The sequence below is a fragment of the Siniperca chuatsi genome, linkage group LG12 (assembly GCF_020085105.1).
Source record: "Siniperca chuatsi isolate FFG_IHB_CAS linkage group LG12, ASM2008510v1, whole genome shotgun sequence".
Lineage (NCBI taxonomy): Eukaryota > Metazoa > Chordata > Actinopteri > Centrarchiformes > Sinipercidae > Siniperca > Siniperca chuatsi.
The window spans coordinates 6,869,749-6,883,773 of NC_058053.1; the positions used below are offsets into that span (position 1 = coordinate 6,869,749).

Sequence of the window (14,025 nt, forward strand, 5' to 3'; positions counted from 1 at the left end):
CCCGATCCGAGTCCTTTAATTCTGCCCGATCCAATACTTATATTTACCTAAATGTTCATTAAATATGTATCTGATGCATTGAAATAATAGCTGTAGTTACTACTGGTTCAAAACTATAAAGTTGATCACCTTAAATTATTGATAACAGAATAAAAGAAGAAAGCAACTCCTGAAACCGACACGCTCAATAATGTCCCACTGATACATCAGCATTCATTAGTCTACAACTGGCTGATATCGGTCAATTTTAGCTTCTCACATATTTGCTGATATGGATATTTTGGTATGAGCATGTACGTCTGCTGAAAAAATATGCAGTACAGCCAAAGTTTTGCAGTAATGGCAAAGATATGTTTGAGGTAATTTAGAAACAGTGTCTCCATTATATAGTTTGTCCACCAGAGAGCACTGGCAAATTGATTTTTCAACTGTAAATGTCCTGCTCAGTATTTATCTTGTCCATAATTGACAGTTCGCTATGCCCCGCCCCCCTTAATTACTGCTGCTACTGCTGTCAAGCTTTCCATTCTTGCACTACACATATGTAGTTTACAGTAATAACGGTCACTCTATCATAACCGGTAACCCCACAAAATAATGCAAAGTAGTTATCTACTGATATAATCTAGTCTTGTAAGTACTACATTAGCATTACTCCTGTAGTAAGTTTGTTAGTCAGGAATGCTAAAGGTTTATAAACATACTATTTAATCAATTGCTTGCACTTTTGCTGTAAGTTCTGCACGTGCTTTTACTGCAGTTGTGTTTTTGAAAATGTGATAAAAAAAAGCACCACCCTCCAAACTCTTTATATAACCAGAATCTCTCTATGTGGAGATATTCAGAGCTTAACAGGCCTGCTTTGCCTAGTTACAGTCGTTCAGCTATGATCAGACAATTGCTGTTTGGAGGAGGGGTTTAGCGAACAGTCATTTCTTTAATAATCAAACTTAAGGGATATTATTAAAAAATGTTGGTTATGTTCTTTGTTCAAGTTAAAAAATAAATATTGGCCGCTTTATCCCAAAAATATTGCCATTGGTATGGGCCTCAGAAATCCAGTATCAGTCAGGCTCTATTGGACACTCTGCTAGTCACATAATCAAAATGCCACAAATGTATAATCATACTCATACTGACTATGTACACAACATGTCAGCAACAAATAATAATACCTTGGGCCATCATTTATCTAAGAAGTAAACAGAACTGATGTTACAGCAAAGATACGTAAACACAACCCTGCCATCATAGTAATATGAAGTTTAATCACTGTTCCAGATGCACCAAGTGCCATCAGTAGTTTGTACAGTGTAAAACAGATGTCACTGAGACAGTAAGCAGGCTCACTCTGCTGGGTCAAAGCTACCCTATCAGTGATAGCAGCCTCTGCTATGACTACATTGTTTTCGCATCTGGTCACTGCTTCCACTTCCAGGTTCCAAAACAAATGTGGTGCTTTGATACCGGATCTGTCCGTCTCCTGGATGGAGTCGGACGGATGGAAACCAGTGTACATGTACGATGTACTTTTGTATGACAGCTAATGAGGGTAAAAAAGAACTGTGAGAGAAAGTGAGAAATAGATCAACAGAGTGTGGGTGCAGAGCGTGAAAGAAAGCAGGTATTCTCCAGATGGATTCTTCAAATATAAATACACGCTAATCAGTGTGATACAGTGTTATGAAGCACTCCGGCTACTGGATCATACAGAACATATGGTGTTGGTGCATCTCAAGAAAGTGATGCCAAAATAAAGTAACATAATTCTATTAAAACGTAACGTAATACTTATTTTAAGATATTTTAGAATGCTGATGTTGATTTTCACATTAGACCACATGACTGTGGTCTAATGAAAAGAGAAAATAGTCAAAATCAGCAGCTTTCCAAAAGCAACATTAGAAGGAAATGATTAATGAGGATGAGAATATGAGAAGAGGATAGATGTTAGAAGCAACTTTTGAACAGACGTCAAATTAAGGCATGGCATGGAGGGAGTGAAAGGGGCATCTGCATGCCGGTGTTCTGGAAATAACGTTAGTTATCGTAGTACACACAGCTCATGGATGAAATAAGGTACAGTACTTTAAAACCCTTAGCGTCTGCTTGCCTCAATTTGCATCAAAAATGGTGCTCCCCTTCAGAGTCACAACTAAACACACAGACATGATACAGTACACGTATTGTAAGATTCAGTGTGACTTACACTTTCCAAGGATACCATTATCTCTTAATTTTTCGTCTGTATCAAAGTAATCCAGTGATAGCTGTCCATCTATGGGTACACTGCAAACAGGAACTGCTAATAGCTAATTCAGCATACTTTTAATGGTGCCAATTTGCTAAAAATGCAAACAAATACAAGCGCCATTTTGTCTGAGGGGGGCCCAAAGTGTATAACTTTAGAAACCCCTGGTGTGGGACATTAATTGCAGGTAATCTTTAATTGGCAAATATTTTTTAGAAAATTATGAAGCAGAGGGCGATATCAGTTTTTAATGAAAATTATTCTTTTAATCATTTGAGGGGGCTGGAACTCAAATGCTTCAGTAACAGAATCCTAAGCAATGTGGGGAGCACATGGTCCTTCACTAATGTGGGTCAGCCCAGCAGGTTTACTATCAAAATTTTAACAGAACCTCCACATTACTGTCCAGAGGGTCAGCCGAGGCATTAAATATGTAAGCTGAGGATTTCTCTGGTGCAGTATTTTAAAAAGAAATGCTTGAACTAAAGTGAGATACTGACATTAAAATGTTTGCAATGCCCCTGGTTGCTGCTGATTGAGCATAAATCCTTGGTGATAGGTTCAGAATATGTGTAGCTACACATACACTAAATACAGTGTGTGTGCATGTGTTTCCATGTCTGCGTGTGTGTGTGTGTTTAAGTCAATGTGTGTGTTTTCAAACAGGGAAAAAGTAAAGAGATAGATGGCAAAGTAAATTTAAATCATGATTCTTAGTTGTCCAGCCACATAGCAGACCTCTCAGTTTTATACATAACGCAGCTCTTTTTATGACAACACACAATCCTGAATTATAAGCTCCAGCTGTAGGACCAAAGGTCACCATTCCAGCAGTTCCCATTTCATTGGTGCACTGCTTAGACGCACAAATAAACTGTGTGCTCATGACACCGATGAAATATTGCTGCCGGTATGAGTGTTAAATCATCGAAGGCAGCCACCTTTGTAGCAGCAACAAGTAAAAAAATTATTGCACACATCTCTCATCTACCATCACTCAGTGAGGACCTGACACTGTAACATATGATGCATCATAGCCACCAATGTAACTGGCAACATTGAATACAAGCAAAATGTACTTAGGTATGCAAACATTAACAATAGCTATTTTACAGTGGATTTATAAAGTGGATGCTCTAAATGCTCAAAAGTACCACAGAAATTGTTGAGGTATTGGGAAGCCGTTTCTCAGTTTTCCTCTCCAGATTTTCCTAGCTGGTCCAGGTATTCATAATAGCACTTTGCCAAATGCTCTCCAACCTAAAATGTGAAAAAATTTGACTTTTTTTTTCTTTTTCTTGCCAACACTGCACTAAATATTCATTACAATAATGGTGGGGAGGTGGAAGCAGGAGGGCAGGACGCCACGGGTTGTGTTTCTAACCACACAGGCTACAGGAATGTTGCTGCCATAAACACACACAAATGTCAGCACACACAGAGGACAGGACATTGGCTAAAAATTCAGCATTATAACTTAACTTAATATATAATTATATGATGGAAATTAGTAGCAGGTTTGGCAAAACAAAGTACAAAGTGCTTCACAACAAGAGAAATAAAATACCACAGTGAATGATGAAATATAAAGAAATACATAAAATACACAAAAGCAATAAAATAACAATGTTTTGAGAAGAGACTTAAACGAAGACACTGACTCAGACAACCTAATTTCTTTGGGCAAGTTGTTCCAGAGCCTCGGGGCTCTGATATCAAAAGCTCTGTCCCCCTTAGCTTTCATCCTGGACTCAGGAACAGACAGAAGACCCCTGCCCGAAGATCTCAAACTAAGTGAAGGTTCATAAGGGATTACATGGTCTAAAATATAGTCTGGAGCTAGGTCATGAAGAGCCTTAAAAGTAATCAATAAGATCTTAAAATCAATCCTAAAACAAACAGGGAGCCAATGTAAAGAGGCTAAAACAGGTGTGATGTGATCGTACATCTTGGTCCTGGTTAAAAGCATAGCAGCTGAGTTCTATACAGTCTGAAGTCGTTTCAGAGTTTTTTGATTAAGACTAGAGTACAGGCTGTTACAATAATCGAGGCATGAGGAGATAAAAGCATGTACAACAGTTTCTGCATCACTTAAAATAGATCCGATTTGCAATGTTTCTGAGGTAACAAAAACATGATTGGACAAGCTTAGTGATATGTTGCTCAAAACATAAATTGCTATCAAACAGGACATCAAGATTTCTAACAGGCTTGATATGTTGTGACAGGTTACCAGCAGATGGCAGTATTTGTTTAGTGATATGTTGGGGCCCAATAACAAGGATTTCAGTTTTATTTGAGTTGAGCTGTAGAAAAGTTATTGACATCCATTTTTTTATGTCAGACAGACAGTCCTGCAGAGAACTCAGCGTACTAAGGTCAGTGGGCTTGACAGAGAGGTACAACTGTGTGTCATCCGCATAACAATGAAAAGAAATACCATGTCTGCGGATGACATCACCCAAGGAGAACATGAATAAGGAAAACAATATTGGTCCCAGAATTGAACCTTGAGGCACACCATACTTGATATGGGAAAAGGATGACATGAAGTTATTAATGCTGACACAGAATTTCCTATTGGACAGATAAGATGAGAATCAGTCTAGTGCAGTGCCAGATATGCCCACCCAGTGCCTCAGTATATCTAAAAGAATGCCATGATCAATAGTGTCAAAAGCAGCACTTAAATCCAGCAGCACAAGAATTGAACATATGCCTGTGTCTACATTCATTAATAGTTCAGTAGTGACTTTGAGAAGGGCTGTCTCAGTGCTGTGGTGTTGATGAAAGCCAGATTAGAACTTTTCAAAGGTATTATTGTTTTCCACAGCAGCAAGAAGTTTTTTGAGAATCTTCTAAATAAAAGGCAGTTTGGAGATTGGGCGATAGTTATCCAGGAGGGTGGGATCAAGCCCAGGTTTTTTTAGGACTGGCTGGACACAAGCAGTTTTAAAGTCATCTGGGACGCAGCCAGTAGACAGCAAGCTGTTAAAAATAATTAGCAAAAGGGGCGCAATACAATCCATAATTTCCAATAAAAACCTTGGGATTTTGTCCAGAGTGCTGGAGGATACTCTCATAAGAGACATGATGTCTGTGAGTTCAGGCAGAGTAACAGCAGAAAAATTGCTCAAAGAATCCTTGAGCGGATGATGCACATCTAAGAAGGCAGAATTGGGGGTGATATCAGATCTTATTAACTCCACCTTACCAGCAAAATGCAAAAGAAACTATTCACAATCAGCATCACAATCAGCAGGGGCACAAGAAGATGCTGGGTTAACTAACTGATCCACAGTCTTAAATAGGAATCTGGGGTTGTGCTGATGGGCAGAAATAAGTGCAGAGAAATGACATGTTCTTGCATCCTTCACCTTCCTATTATAAAGGAGGAATAACTCTTTCATAGCTACAAAGTAGACCCGGAGACCTAATTTTTTCCATCTGCGTTCTGCTCTTCTGCATTTCCTTTTACAGCTTTGAATACTGTTATTTAACCATGGCTGTTTTCTAGTCCTTGAGTTTGGTCTATTTTTCAGAGGAGCTATGAGATCTAAGGTTGAAGAACACAGGTAGTTAAAAGAATCAACCAAATCGTTGGTGTTGGAGGAATCGGGAAACACATTGCCAGGAGAATTGAACAAAGTACAGAATTTGGAGGCACTATGCTCATTAAGGACACGTGTGTATGTAGAGCGGGATAATTCAGTAATAGCAGCCTGTAATTCACTGTTAAAAAATAATGCATAGGTGATCAGATACACACATGTCCCTAGTTTCCACAGATGGAGTTTTCATGCCCAGACTAAAGATTAGGTCTAAGGTGTGGCCACGGGAATGAGTTTGGCCAGACACATGTTGTTGTAAGTTAAAAGAGTTAGTGATGTTTAAAAAATCAGCAGCAAGGGCATTAGAAGAGCAACATGAATATTAAAATCACCACAAAGAACAATTCTATCATAATTTAAAACAAGACTGGATAAAAACTCTTGGAGTTCCAACAAGAAGGAGCCAGCTGGTGTAGGGGTGCGATAAATAATACCAAATATGATATTAGGGGGCCACCAAGTTTCAACACGAGCACTTCAAAGGAGGAAAAATCATTGCAAGCTATGAGGTTACACTTGAAATGCTTCCTATAGTCAGTTACAAGGCCCCCACCTCGACCACAAACCCTAGGGCGGCTAATATGTGCTTAAATTGCCAAATGCAAAATATGTGTTGTGTGTGTATGTGTGTTTGGGGCTGATACAGAAGCTAATGCTGGTCACGGTGTCCGTGGTTTAAGAGTGTCTGCTCCACAGGAGTGGAGGATGACGGAGCCAGTATGATACAGAGACAGGCAGCGCTGACAACATTGTTTTATGCCTTTCTGTACGTTTTCTCCACCTTTGCCATGGGAGAAATAAGTCTTTACAATGACAGCATGGTGCTATTACCTGAGCGCCACTGGGCACAGCCCCCATGTAGCAACCTGTGGTTATCAGAATCTTTTCAAGGCAGACGTCCTTCTCTACCTGACAGTTCCTTCCCCCTAGCACCCAGCAGGAAAATAGACTATTTAAGAGGAGTGCAAGGAGGGCGGTAAATTTCTCCTCTTGTCAATAACACCACCAGTGCCTGAGCTGTCCCTGCCTCTCTGCGAACAATAACTGCTCCATGTCACTTAAAGGTGGGGTATGCAATTCTGGAGAAATCCAATACAATGACAAATACCATGATATAGAGCGCAAAACAACACAGCAAGTTATATAACTAACGTTAGCTAGGTTGTACAGTTGCTGCTGTGAAGCTAACAGCCAGAGAGGACGAGACAGCGATACTCACAACTCTCCTGCTACTATAGCTAACATCAAAACAACAGCAAATATTGGCAAACTAGAAAGTAAGCTGAATGTCCGTGGGCAAGTCATTTCGCGTTACCCGACACACAAATCATGGCTGGAATGGCTAGAATACTGTTGTGTGGCCCGGTCCGAGCCACTTTGTTTATTTCCCATTTACAGAGCCAGGGCTGTGTACTGTGTACTGTGTTATTTTCAGCGCACACACTGAACGGACAGCTAGCGGACCGTGAGCAGATATTCACTGAATTTGACAAAAAGACGTGTATTGGATTAGAATCGCACACCCCATCTTTAAAGGGTTTAACCAAAAAAAAGACAATCATGTGAATAGGTATGCAAGAGATTTACTATTGCACTTCAATAAAGCTGACAGACCTGCGAGAGACAAAATTTTAAAAGAATGGTCAAAATTGATGCAAAGGAGGCCAAGACATCCTGACTTTTAGTCCCTAGCTCAAGCTCCAAAAACACTAGATTCGCCATTTCCCATGATGCAACTTCATAGCGTCTTTCGTTATACCCTCCCTACCTGATCAACACCGACGTCTTTCAAGCTCTCCAATCACAGTTTAACAAAAGCTTTCAGTTAAAATTTTAAAATCTCAAGCCCAAACCGAGATATGACATCACTATGACATCATCAGGGTTATTGTTTTCAGACTTTAGAAAGCTCCTCTAGAGTCACAGAGGATATTATACAACCATTTTCACAGGCCAAGTAGTACTTCCAGTGATGAGTAATCTGTCCCTTCATGTTGTGGACGGTGACTCATTCACCCAAGATGAAGATCAAAGGGACATGGGTACATACTGTACATAAATGTATTTCCATGCCCTATAATTAATCATCCTTACACAACAGAGCAAGGGTTTTAAGATTCAATCAAATGGGGGTAAGTGGAGGAGACAGGCAAAGAGAGACAAAAAGAGAGGGAAGAGTCCAGGATCCCCTGATATTTGAGCCATTCTAAAAATAGCCACACTGGAGCAGAGATATGAATTGTACTCCTCAAAGTCTTTAAAGAGCAAAAGGAAGAAAAATAGAGCAAAAACTGCATATATTCACTTCTATGTAAAGGTGAACACTAGGGGTGATGTGAGTTTGCATCAGGTGCGTGTATGAGTTACACCGCTGTTTATGAACTCTGCCTCGTACTGAATATGAACCGTCTTCATTTCTGAATGATTGGTAACGTGACTCCTCATTTGGCCTCATCGGTAACTCCAGTTACTCCAGGGTTGAAAGAGTCATGTAGTCAGCACACTGCAACTTGCACACAATGCCAAATTTGCTTTGTTCTCTTATAGTACTCATCTCATGTTTGGTCATACTCTCACTTGGTCACTGTTGCCCCTGTAAGTCACAGTATGTATGAGTGCCAGCTAATTACCTGAAATATCCCAGTTCTGAACTCACCGTTCCACTGCGTAGTCAAGGGGAATGCTGTTTTATTTGCCAGTCCTTCCCCGTCCACAAATGCCACACACCACAACTGCAGGAAAAAAAGTAGATCATTATGATATGTGTGATGTGGCTCTATACATAAAGTATTCTAGACTAGATCATACAGTATACGGTCACTATGTTAATATCTTAAAAATAAATATTAAATAATAGCTAAATATTAATAAAATAAACTTCTTTCTTCTTTTTTCAAATATGCCAACAAAAAATATTTAATTAATTAACAGGAGTCTGGCTTAGAGTGATCCTGCAGTGAATCCTCTGTACCCAGTCAACAGGAACACCCTGCTTTTAATTGTAGTGCTGAATTAAGGCTTGACCTGTGTCATGCACAGGGTGTATGATTTCTTAAAAGGAGCTGACATTTGACTTTTTTGAGGAAATGCCGCACATTCAGCCCAAAGCAGCAATGAAAAGAAACAAGGCCAAGAATCTCTGCAGGCAGATGGTAGAACGTCACGGATCACCACGACATAAGAAACTGCTTGCCAACACCCTCCTGACCCTGCCCCGGGCAACTTGACTCTAACCAGCACCAACCACAGCAATAGCACAACAAAACAGCACTTAAAACAGAGTGGCAGTGCGCAGCCAAGACATCCACAGAGACGTTGGAAAAGGGACGAGATGTTGCCCCATTGTCCAATCACATTAGCACAAGGACAGAGGGTTATCTTAAAAACACAAAATGGAGGTGACACCGGCAAGGTTTAGGTTTTGGACTGAACCTGAGTTGCAGGCTTCTAAATAAATTATAATCAAGTTACTTGTCTCACACTGCCCAACCAGCCACTGCCTTTCAACAGTGACAAACAGAGAAAAGAGCAAAAGATATAAGTTCAGGCATCACAAGCGTTGCATCAGTAGCACATTTAATGATGGATAATCATTATGGAAGATCATGTAAATAAATTTGATTCTTTAAGCTTAATACCTTATACTCTAACAGAGCAGTTCCAGGCTGAAAAGAGTTGGCTTGTCCCTTAAAAAAAAAAAAAAAAAAAAAAAAAGCCTAGTATGGTGAGCGGTGCAGACCATATGGTATCTGCTTGGGCATATGGGCAACTTGGTTGGAAAAAAAGATGCTGTCCTTCTACTGCATCCTCCGATGTACTGTGGATATCTGTGCGTGTCTCTCTCCATCATCTGTATTCAAGGCATCCACCAAGGTGCTCTACACCTCTCTGAGCTGCCACAAGGATTTCTTGCACAGGAGTCACCTTCCTCAAAGTTAGCCTCAATTTACATATTTTGCCATGAAACATGTGCCTGTGCATGTTACTATGCATATATGGCTTATGTATGTTGTATGTAAGCATACAGTACACACAGCTTAGGTTATATCAGTCATATTAGCCCTAAATGTCTAAATACTGTAGGTGAGTACTGTTTCCATACCAATGGCACAACTCAATACATTCTTATAAAACATAAATTCAAACACCACCCCTGCCAGAAGCTTCATGTTATACCTACTGAATACAAGCCTAAAAATCACTTTTTTTACATTAATGGCCTTGGAAGGATTCTGTGAATGCAAAATACCAATAAATGAGAAATGCCCTTGACACAGGCTTTACTAACCCTACACTGCATACACCAGCTTTGAAATTACTTCATTTTGTATCACCATTTTCCAGTTGTATTGCTTGATGTCAGCTAAATGCAGCAATGGTGTGCTGTCAAAAGATTAACAAGAAGTCAGCGAGTGGAACATCTACGTACAGTATGTACAAGAGTTTTGGTTGTTTTTTGTTAATACAGTGTAAGATTTGTTACATAAGTCAGCTGTGAGTTGCTATGACTCACCTTGTGTTTTCTCTCTCTTATGTTTTGTGACCAAGTAATGCAACAGAAGAGGAGGACAGGCTGCGCTAGCACTTATGCAACCTAGTCTCTAAGGACACAACTACTGCTTATTTAGCAGTAGTGAATACATCAATTTGAGTTTAAGAACATTCAGCCACAACTATTATTTGCTCTGGAGATTCTGTCTTGCCTTCTCCATGAACTATCCAGAGCAGAGGGAAAACAATCTGAGGGCTAGTGGTGACAGTTGAAGGTTGCTTGCTCTTAAACCATGAGGATGTCTATAAAGAAACACAATACTGTAACAAGGTGAAATCTCATCATAACACTGCATCAAGACGCACTATTTTGCTGAAATGGAGGGGAATAACTTCCCAGAGCTGACCGTTGCTTCCCCCCAGCAGTAGCAGAGAATCTGCATTATGTGGTTCATCCTCAGTCGTCGGTTTCACTGTGATGCTAAGTCTGTTAAAAAATTCTTAGCAGCTGCAAATTCTATTGAATGCAGCTCCTGATTAAGGGGTTTTTGCACAGACTCTGCATTCTTAGTAACTACCGCTGCAGTTTCACATGAGCAACCAAACACGGTGACAGATGTCAATCGTGATACATTAAAGACAATAACTGCTAAGCAATTTAATGTTAATGAAGCAGGAACAAAATGCTTAGGTTGCTGATTCTTAAATGAGCTTTGCACGTCATGCCGATTCTTAATTTGTGAAACCTGAAGACAAAACCATTTTCCAAGTGCCAACTGCTGTTAATGGAGCCTGCCCTAAGCTAATCCAAACTTTCATCACAGTGCAATTAACCCTGTTTCCAGAGAGGGAGAAAAAATTCAGTTGCATTTCTGACATCACATTTCTCAGAGGCAGAAACCCCAAACAGTGTTCAATGATGTGTGTTTCTCTCTTTTAGTTAGTTAAGGAGGGCTGCTGTTGCTACCAATAAGATATTGGTTCATTATTGGGTTCATTATACATCCTCAAATCATCTGCATTCTCAGTTCAAACTATGGTTAAGCCTCTCGTCTATTTTTCTGTAAGGTTGAGAAAATTAATTCAAACCCAATCTCAGTCAGAGATGTTTATGGTATCCTATTATACTCTGGGTACACCAGCAATCAACCCCCTTTTACAGACAGTGTTATTGAGCTATCAAGTGAATTGTGGAGCGCACAAGTAAACAAAAACCAGCCTTCAATTACAATTAATGATGAATGACAGTGTAAGTTGGCAAGCGTAAACATCCTTTAATTTTACATGACCTTTTTTCAGTGACCTTCCAGTGCCACTGGCAGTTATTATTCACTGTTTAGACGTATTTCTTAGAGTGATCACCCTTTAAATGTTATTTATTTTATCTACTATATTACTTATCGGCTCCAGTTTGTTCTGCTTTTAAATCTCTCTGAAAGATGCTACCGAATTTGACATTGTATACTTCAATCAATCAATAAACTGCAAACTACATAAAGACTGTGCCTAAATTAGTGACATTATGTTTTAATTATCTTTGAAAAGTCTGACATATTTCAGCAGGTGAAACTGTCGGGCCAGATGATGCTGTGATGGTGATAGATGACTGCAACAAACGTCAACATGCTTCAGCATCATTATGCAGATGGTGTGACAGCTGATGGCTTTTTGAGCCTGTTGGCTGCCAAAAAGCCTTCACTTCTGAAAACTGAAGTAAGGAATTAGGATGGAAGTCACAGATTGGGGAAATTTGTGAGGTAGAAGCGAATGACTCACTCTCACTTACTCAAAATGCTGCTGCAGAGGTATCTTTGAAAAATTAACATCTAGTCAATCCAATGGAGCTATGGCCAATAGCTGAAAGCTAGAAATGTGAGTGGCTGTGTGAATGTGAATTGTACAGCCAGTGCTAAGAATAAGTGTGCATGGTCAGCAAACCTTCCCGGGTTAATAAAGTTTTTGAGAGAAATGTAGCAGGATAAACCCCTCCGACCTTTGAATTAAAGGCATGTGATCAAAGCTGCCCTGTTAATGTCAAAATGTGATATGAACGCAATACTGACGCAACACTAGTTTGAAATTTGATGTGTCAAGCGAGAGTCATAATGAAATACTTTAAGAACAACAAAGTACTAAGCCAAGTATTTTTTATTTTACAAGAATGAACCTTCCTGAGGCTAAAGTAAATGAGAGATTTAAAACTCTAATGCATGTTTTTAAACACTCTCCTTCCTGACTGTCTACCCACATCCTTTCTTTTTCCTTACCCATCTGCTTTTCTTGCTTACTCAAAAAAAAAAACTTTTGACTCTTTTGACACCTCTGTTGACAGCTTTGTGCATCTTGCCAGTGCACAAGGCAGCAAAAGACACATTTCAGCCCAACCCCCAGAAGGAGCTACAGTATGTTCAGTTTCTGCTGATCCTTGAATAAATGGCAAAAGAAGGCATTAACAATATTTAGGGCCAATAGTCAAACGTTTGGATGAACGATAAATCGTTTAAACATTACTATTGCAAATAAGGCTAGTAAGGCCAACCATGGAACACAACATAAACCATTAAAATGATTGATAACAAAGTGAAAACTATCAAAAGGTTCCTTTTCATGATTAATCTTAAAGAGAAACTGATTTTTTAACTCAAAAGCAATAGATCCCACGCTTGCTAAATTCAAATCACTTAAGGGCTGCCCACACCAAGAACGATAACTATAACAATAACTATAAATATATAATTTCATCAAGTTGTTTGCGGAGTCCACACCACAACTATTACGTTAACGACAGTGGCGAACGATATCGTTGGGATCACTTTCAGAGCGATTTGAGGAACGATAGAAACACTGACAGCCAATCAAAATTCATCCAAATTTACAGGGAGTCACGTTCAACATGGCAGATGGCATTGCGGAGAGACTCATCATTGAGGTTCCAAAAACCCCACCCCTGTTTGATAAAACAAACAGTGTTTATAAAGATGCTATCAAGAAGAAGGGCATCTGGGATGCAATCGGGCTCACCCTCGCAATCACAGGTGAGTGTTTTGCTGTTATTACTAACGGAATGAGGAGACGCTGAAGCTGCAGGACGCACTCTGGGCTCTCCCTCCCGCAGTATACAGCCCAGCTGATACGCTATCTAGCATTACCAGTCAGTGACACAGCTGGAGCGTGAAGCACATGCTTGGGGCCACTGTTTACAGAACGTTACCATTCATCAGTGTGGATGCTCACATAGTTATCGTTATACTTACTGTTAAAGTTATCATTCTATGTGTGGACGGCCCGTAAGGGGTTTTGCCGCTATATCCTTACTTGGTCTGGTGTGACCAGTAGCTTATGGTGGCTAATGTTGTTCTTTAAAGCACAACAGTTTGTCACACCTGGTGGGACACCTCAATATTAAAGAAGATTTCTTGACATTACAACAAAAGAGAAACAAAGAGACTTCATAAATAATTGTCAACCAATCAAGACAAATCATGTCTGAGAGCCACTTTGCATAACTCAATCTGACACGAGCTACACATACTGTACACACACAAACGCACAGACACACCATCAGGCTCATCAACCCTCCGGCTTTAGTACACAGTATAGATTATGAGTCACAACCACTCATTAGAAGGGGACTAAACAGAGCGGCTGCATGAAAAGAGGTCACTCTTGGTT

The 14,025-nt window shown here is 39.8% G+C and overlaps 1 protein-coding gene across 10 annotated transcripts in view; it reads right to left on the reverse strand.

Annotated features, from left to right (window-relative positions):
• The window catches only part of adarb1b (adenosine deaminase RNA specific B1b), a 118,570-nt gene that overhangs the window by 64,652 nt on the left and 39,893 nt on the right, over positions 1-14,025 (reverse strand). For 4 of the 10 annotated variants that reach the window (XM_044216082.1, XM_044216083.1, XM_044216079.1 and 1 more), the window contains one exon: positions 8,519-8,594. The exons of 3 other annotated variants lie outside the window; for them this stretch is intronic. The gene's annotated coding sequence lies outside the window, so the exon portion shown is untranslated. Of the gene's footprint in view, positions 1-8,492; positions 8,595-14,025 lie in introns of all 10 variants that reach the window. 3 more of the 10 variants (XM_044216075.1, XM_044216077.1, XM_044216080.1) reach the window with 1 other exon arrangement.